We start from the raw sequence: 8,487 nt of genomic DNA, 5'->3' as shown, positions 1-8,487 counted from the left end.
TAAATAACATCACAGAAGCCTTTTTTTCCAAGAGATTTGCAGCACACCCAGTCTCACTCCTGATGGTGGGAAAATACATCTTAGGGTTAAGGAAGCACAAGCTGACACTGACCTATAAGGAGCAGCTAATTCAAACACAACACCCAATGAATAGGTGCATTTGATACTTTCACCTGACACCAACAAGAGCAAGATGAAATGTCAGCAAGCTACAATCTCAAATGTAACTCCTTCATCTAGACTTTGTTTTTCTAATGCTGCAAGATGGTGTAAAGCTTTACTCACATTTATGAAGCAGGAAAGTATCAGGCTTTAATTCCTCACAACAGCAATGAAAACACACCCAAGTTACAAGGCTTACTCAAAGCTTGGGAGCGAGGAAATAATCCCACTTAAATGTTCTCTGTTCTGAAAGCTCCCCCAGATTTGTGTGAACAGCAGGCTGCATTGTTTCTCTGGTAGGTAATGAGCCTTACTGGCCACCTGACAGTGTATCACCAGCATATTGGCATCAGCTGAGGGAAATCTTGCACTCAAACTGGCGTGAAGATAAGCTCACCTGATATTAAAAAGTTTTCTACCCGCCCCCCCCCCCCCCCCCCCATCCCCCATGCAGTTTTTCCCCCACATCAGACTAGTTTGCATAAAATATGGAATGGAAATGTGAAGTCTGGGTTGAATTGACAGTAAATGCTGTTGAAAGCTTCCTTCCTACAAGATCTACCTCTCCGCAGCACTGGTACTGATGCTGTAAGGGCATCTTTGGAGGAAAGAAAAACATTTTCCTGGGAGATGAGAAATACATGATTCAGTAAATAATGCAAACAGTGCATTTGGAAGTGTAATCTCTGTCAAGCTTAGGAAAGTTTTGATGATATTTGGTATGAATGTGCTGTACTGAAGGTATATTGCAACTCTTCCCACTCAAGGGAGGAACAGATCTCAGCTGCTTTTTCACATGATGGATGTGAGTGATTTTCATGGGCAAGCTACATTGTCCTTTTTGTATTACATCTCTACGATCCTGGGAGGGGAAAGTAGCTAAAAACATCAATTTTGATACAAATACTTTATAGTCTTTAAATTGGGCACTGCCACTTTAATAAGCCACACCTGGTTAAGATTCGTGTTCTGCTGAATTCCTCCCACTGTAATGAGCCCTGAACATCAGGCTGAGACTGTGATCAAGACAATACAATTAATCACCAGACCGTGCACAATTTCAGTAACATGAAAATTGCACGCAGTTAGATTTTCTAAGTAAAACTAATATTTCATGCAGTGGAAAGGGTGAAGTTTCAGTGCATAACAAAAAAGAATTTCAGAGGTTTAAAAAAACCTGGCAGTCAGCAGGGCCACGTGAAGGTGAATGCATAAATCAAATAACTATGCCATCTGTTATACAAAACTTAACGGGAATTAAGTGGCCCATATTTTCTAAAAATATCTTTCTTCACAGTATGCAGAAGCACTGAATATCTAAGGAGGAATACTGGAATTGGACTTTAATTAGGAAACTTTGAGTTTTGAATACATGAGCTTAGTCAAACTATCAGTAAGATAAGCTTATTAGGAGAAAAATAGGAAAGAATATTAGTGCAGTAAAAAAAATAGATCTTTTTGGTGGGAGCAAGAAGGGGGATTAAAAACATATATTGGCCCCATTTTCTGTGTTTTTTCAGCTGCAGCATGAGGTCTCATAGACACAAACAATGACAGGCAGGCCATGGCCAGCTTCAGGGAGACTTTCTATTCTGATGTGACCTGAAACGTGGTGGTCACCTAAATGACTTGAAAATTCACAAGCAAAAGAGGTTTCCTGCGTATTTGAAAGTATATTTCAATGCAGCAGTTGTTTCTATGCAAATGCAGCATTCACTAGAAAACCCATTCAAAGCGCAGATACACAATGCAATTGTCACCTCTTTCCAGGCTCACCTCCAACGCCAGCTGGTGGGAAGGAACAACTGCTGGAGAACGCTGGTGGCTCCATTCTTCACTTTGCCCTTTAAAAGAAAAGCATGGTAATTTGTTTTATGCACTACTGGGTTATAAAATCTTCAGGGATCTTTTCTTTCTGCCCCCAAGAATTTTCACATCTCTAATCAATGCATCTGAAAGTCCCATCTGAACACAAACAATAAAGGTAGAAAAAACTGAAAACTTTATATAGGAAGGGAATAACAAAGGCAGACTTCCTTAGAGAGGAGATATATATACAGGTCTGAGAATTGATGTAAAATCCTAAACTGGATAGGTAAAATGAGATGACACAACTAAATGTTTTAGGAAAACTATTTTCAGACTAAATAACAGAGAAGAAAGGAGGGAGAGAGGAAAAGAAGGAGACACTCAGAAAAAGGCAGAGTGACACTCAGAAAGACAATAAGCAAAATGTATTTTAAAAAAGAGGCAAAAAGGCTGATTTTGAGGGAATAAAAAATTGAGGTTTGTTTGAAAATAAAAATAAAATAAATCTTTCCTATTTAACCTATAGAATGTCCCATTGGACTTCTTCAGTCTTCACTTTCTCCTGCTACTCTTCCTCAATCTTTATCTTATGTACCAATTTTCTAAACTGAAATTTGATTATTTGGGATTTTAGATGGAGCAGCAGATTTTTAATTGCCATTGCTGAGGAACAGTTTCAAGATATCAACAATAACCTCACAGTGTGACAGTGACAGGGAGTGACCACCAGTGATGGAACGGAGGAAGCAACTCTTCAGACATTAGAAAATGGTGTTGGAAAGTGCTAAAAATCATGTTGCCATGGAAAACAAAAGACAAGTGAAGTGGTTTTGGATGCAGTTCAATGGTGTAAAGAGTAATCAAAAGATATTTTGAATATGCACACTTCTAGAAATGACTAAAAAATACTTTTTTGTGTGTTTCTGGAAATGGGAAATTGCAGGAGTAGAGATGTGCTGTAATTGAAATGACTCCCATTACATAAAGCATGTGAGGGCAGGGAGAAAAGGATTGTATTGTTCTTTAGTGTGCATGGAGAAAGCCAGTATTCTCATGTAAAATCTGATACAATGCATGGAATTATACATTGAAAAAGTAATATAAGAAAACTAACATATACAGAACAGTAATTGCAAGAATAAACATTTTAGTTTTTTGGTTCTTTTTTGGAGGAAGAACTTGGTTTTCTTGGAGCAACTCTTTGTGGTTTAATGCCTTGCTCAGGGAGTGCTAACACACATTTAAATGCTCAAAAATTGTTCATCATTAATTAATTAATTAATTAGTTATGATTAAAGCTAGTTTCGGTCATGTATTTCCCTGGTTATGAATGGCTGGAAGATCAACAGAGGTAATGCAGTCATTCATTAAGTGAAATCTACAGCTAGCCCTTGGGACTATCTACACGGGGGCTGTGTGCGGGTGTTCAGATACATGACTGCCAGCCCTGAAGTAACAAACTCAGGTTCAGGAGCTGCCTAGCTGAGAAACGCACCCCCAGGGCTCAGCATTCCCGTGACCCACAAGTGGAAAGCTGCTCGCCTCACCCTAAAGACTTCCAGTTGTTACAGTGGGGTGAAAAGGGGCCTGCTTAGACCAGGGAGGCACCTCACCAGGAGCAGTTTCACCAGGAATTGCATTGCTGAGGCCCTTCGAGCCCCCATTGTGGTACGCTTGGCTGGCAGGTTGCCCAGGTGGGCGCATGGCAGCGGGGCTGATGCATGACGGCTGCTGTGCCACCAGGACATCAGCACTCCTTGCACATACGAGCTGGGTCCCTCAGTCATCCTCAGTGCAGACATAACGTCTGGCTTCTTGGAAGGGGACGTTGCCAAGGGCTACACTCAGGGAGTAAAACTAAACAGGCTTTCAAGAGCACAATGTATTGGTGGGCATACAGCAATGCTCCCAGCGCTAAGGCGCGTGCACACATACAGGCATGAACACACTGTTTATTTAAAGGTTTTATTGTTAGCATTATAATTAGGCCCCCAAATATACTGTGTATATATATCAAATTAAGCTCTAGTAACCAGGGATTTTCTCGCTATATATACTATGGTTGAATTCCTGTAATTCTCATATTAAAATCTTTTGCCATAACAATCTGTATTTAAATAAATAGCCTGTTATATTGCTCATGCTCGCTGAGTGTTATTACTAGCTCTTTCCAAGAGAGAGCAGTAGCGAATTGTACTATCATTAACCTGGATAGTCTTACTCAAACACATTGAATTTACATTTTCGACTCTATAACCTTTCAACCTATTGACCATGAAAAATGCTCCAACATAACATGACACATATAAATGTTTAAAGTCCAAAGGGTAATTATCTATATTCATAGTTAAAACTGTGCCTTGATTTCACAATAGAAACCATATGTTCACTCAAAACACTTTCAATAAGCTAAATAACTCCCAGATTAACCCTGAGTTAGTTTACTGGTTAAAATAATAGTAGCATCTTCTTCTAATTCAGTAGTTCATTTATCATTTTTGATCAAGGCACTGAATGTGAACTTTTAATATTTGAAAGCTTAACTTGAAAAATAAACTGCATGCAAGAATGGTAGAAATTGTACCGATTCTTTGATTTTGTCTATAACGTCATGCAATGTGTCTGATAACAGCTCAAAATATGTTATTTAGCTCAATGTAGAATTTTGTGTTGCCTTGCATTTAATAGATGAATTCTCTCTCCCAGAAGAAAAGGGAAATGACTTGCTAACTTTTTTTTTTCTTTTTTTTCTTTTTCTTTTTCCACTGAAGAGTGCTCAACAAAATACAATTTAAAGTATATTTTGACCATTTTCTTTTATGAAAAATGCCTTTGGCCCCAGACACTTCCAGTAAGTATGAAAAGTATAGAGCACAAGCACTGCAACACTCACATAAGGTCTCTGAAGAAGCAGTAAGAAAAGTATAGAAGTGAAAGGTATACTAAATGGGAAGTAAATTAGGTTTTAGAATACGCATTTAGATACACATTTCCTTACCTTATTTCTTGTAAGATAGAAAAAGATTATTTTGAACCTTTGGAATCACTGCTGCAGAAAATTACAAACAGAAGACAAAATTGTATTTTACAGGAGTAATGACAAGCCAAAGGAAAGAGACATACTTAAAAAAACTAGCAAACAGGCAAATGACTTTTCAGTGAGTGTCAACTCTGTGCACATTAAACTGGTTAAAAACTCCTTCTCTCCCTGCTTGTCATGTCATTGTTCCCTGTCAAGTAGCAGAGAACACCTCCAGCTAGTACATGATATACAGGATGCTTCATCAAAAAAAGGTATTCTCTGTCTTTGAATTTGAATTGACATTTTCCCTATGTGTATTGTAAAAGCACTGTAGAAATAGCAATGGACTACAGTGCAAAAGGAGAAGGGAATTTTGCAGAAGACTCACTGGAATGGTGGTCTCATTTCCAAAAAGCATTACATAGAAAAGACTGCCTTAAAAATACACAGGTACAACTATGAAAACAATGGAAAAAAAATAGTCTTTGTCTGGCCTTCACTGAGCTTCAGCTTTATACAGTAAAATTGAGCTCTTGTGCATAGAAGGTGTTTTGTTCCATTTCTCCTGTCTTGGAATAGAAAAATGATTCTCCTGCAGGGGGAAGCTGAGGCCACCTGTTTGGTTTACTAGAATAAGAATGTTGTCCCTCATATACTTGGAATCTTCCCTTGAACTCCTGGCATTCTAAAAGTTTGTAATTTTACATCCATCACTGCATGACATGCACAAAACAAGTCAGCAGAACTGTTCACCCTTAGAAAAGCTGGCACTCAACCAATTTATTCACTCTGAAAGAGTCTTTATATAGTTCTCTTGTACACCTTTGCCATCATTTATGCATCATTTACCATAAAGATAGGAGCTGCTAATAAATCCATTATACTGAATGCTGTAAGTAAATCAGAAAGGTCTTTCATATTTAATATCTCAATGATTCTGTAGCCTTCATTTTGTCATATTGTAGATTATTTCTGGAGAAGCTTTACTTGATTCCTAGTGTTATCTATCAGCAATTCTTCTGTACATCACAATATAAACCAACACGTTAAGCATTCGTGTTTCTGTGAGAGCTCTTTTGCAAGATTAGTCCAAGTCAATACGGTATGATTTTCCCAGCTATGTGTAATTATAATTTGGATTGAATGAACTTGGCTTGAAGAGGACGAAGAATTTGTCAGAATTGCTTGCTGTGTTTGGAGACCCCACAATCCATAAAATTCAAGCCAAAAGGGAGTTTCCCTCTGCTCCATCTGCAGTGAAATCAGAATAGGGGTTCCTGGCTGGAGGACCATGACTAGCGGCAGGGCCAGGGCTGGGGAAGTGCAAGAATAGGTGTTTCCATAATGTATACTAATATGTACATGGATTTCCATGTCACACTGCAATAGTCCTGTTATGGCCTTGGGGAGGAGGATGAGCTGGGAGCCGGAACTGTGTCCCCTTCATTGCTTGGGGTACCTTTCCTTGGGGCACCTTTCCTTGGGGCTGGGAGCTGCAGCTGTTTCAGTTCAACATTGCTCCTGTGACAGGGGCTGCTGATCAGCAGAAGGGAATTTTGTGTGTTTTTCTTTGTGTTTTAGACTGAGACAAAAGGTGGATAACAAAGCCAAGTGAAGAGTTCATTAAGTTTCTCTCTCAGTAAGTGAACCAGTAAAGAAGAAGTGATACATTGTTAATGTTAATCAAGCTAAATCACGCTCTACAGATTAGCAGATTTCTGACTGTTAATGCCTAAAGTGATAAGAAGAAAGAGGCTGTTAGAAAACAAGACAAGCAGAAGTTCCTGTTGTTAAAATGCTGGAACCAGATTTATTTACAGACATAAAAACAGAAGAGAAAGAAGCTTTCATCACCATCATTGTGTAAATGATGGAATCATGGTTTCTTTTTGAACTTTATCAAGGATTCTTCTGAAAGATTCAGTTTCCAAGAGGTGGCTATTTTCCTTTGTGAATTTGTTGTTTTTCTCTTCCCCCCCTCCCCTCCCCCCAGTGGGATTCTCCTAATCCTCTAAGTTATCCCAAATTTAATACGTTGAGATACCTAGCAGTTCTAATTTACATCAAGCACTTTGGCAAGTTTTATTCCCTACAGTCATTCTCTTAACTGTTGCTGCTTGGATAAGAGGTTTATTTATTATTTGTTCTATTCTTTTAGTAGGCTAGACCCTCAGGAAGATGGGTATGTGCTTCTGGGTACCTAAACTGAGCCATGACTTCCAGGACAGGGACTTCAGTGATTAGTCTAAGGAGAAAGTATTTGCTGGGATTCCTGTGATTTTCTTGCAAACTTCCTCCCTTCTTCCAGTGGCTTTTCAGCAAATGTTTGTCAATGGTACAAAACATGTTTGTAGAATCTCTTTAATACCAGAGGACAATAACACTAAGGAGGGCTGACTCAGCTGTGCTCAAATCTGTGAAATGTACTGTTATCTGCTTTTTGTGAGAGTCAATTCTTGCAAAGTCCTCTTCGTTAATTGTTTGCATTTATCTTTACTGTCTTTCATTCTTTTTCATTTTTATTATTGTTAAAGGCATATTTTAAAATAATAGTTCATCTTTGTAATTCTGAATTGTTATTAATGTAATCTTCTTTTTCTATTGAAAGGACCTTTTTTCTCATTAGTAATTTTAGGAACACTTCAAATCCTTTGTGTTTTCAAAGCCTCTAAACATTGTTTTAAATTCTTTTCTTTTACTGTTTTTATCCTACAGTGTTGGAAGGTATTCTGTTGGCTACAAAGTACTTTTTTTTTGATTATCTTCACTTCTTCCAGTTTCAGTAGAATTTCATATTTATTTTACCAGACTTTAGGCTCTTTTCCTGTGAAGCAACATTGTCCGTTTCTTTTTTTTAAGGAGAAGAATTAGAATGCATTAGAAAAGAAGAAGATTGTAATACCCTTTCCCAGTCATCTACCCTGCATTTTGTTAATTCTGGACCCCCTGAAGTAAATGATAACACTGATACTGATTTTGAAATAGCTAAGAACTTAGTTTAGACGTTGTAATATGTTTGCTCATTTGTCTTGTACTCTGCAATGGATCCATCTTTTGCCATATGAAATTCAAACAGCTTATGGTCTTTGGCTACAGGGTATTCCTCTATTTTCATTTCCTCAGGCAGCTCCATCCTCTCAGTTAGGAGTAGATCTAGGGCAGTTTTGCCTTTTTTTCAAATGATGAGATTCTCTCTTTGACACAGCATGCTTGGATGTATCTGTTTCCCAACAGATTTATGAGCAGCTAAAATCCCCCATGAAGAATGTATGTGGTAGCCAAGAATTTTCTGTACCCTGCTGTCCTTATGTTTGAGCGGTTGGTAGCAGATATCCACTATTTTTCAGTTTTGCTTTCTAATTCCTTGTATCACTGTTACTAATTACTTTGAGCAACCTTGCAGGAAAAGATGCATATGCATTGATTAGCTGTGTTGCTATAAACAGCACCACCTCACCAGCTCTACCAGCTTCACAGAACATACCTTCACATTT

The sequence above is a fragment of the Anser cygnoides genome, chromosome 8, assembly GCF_040182565.1.
Source record: "Anser cygnoides isolate HZ-2024a breed goose chromosome 8, Taihu_goose_T2T_genome, whole genome shotgun sequence".
In the NCBI taxonomy this organism is placed as follows: Eukaryota; Metazoa; Chordata; class Aves; order Anseriformes; family Anatidae; genus Anser; species Anser cygnoides.
This window is presented reverse-complemented; position numbering follows the sequence as displayed.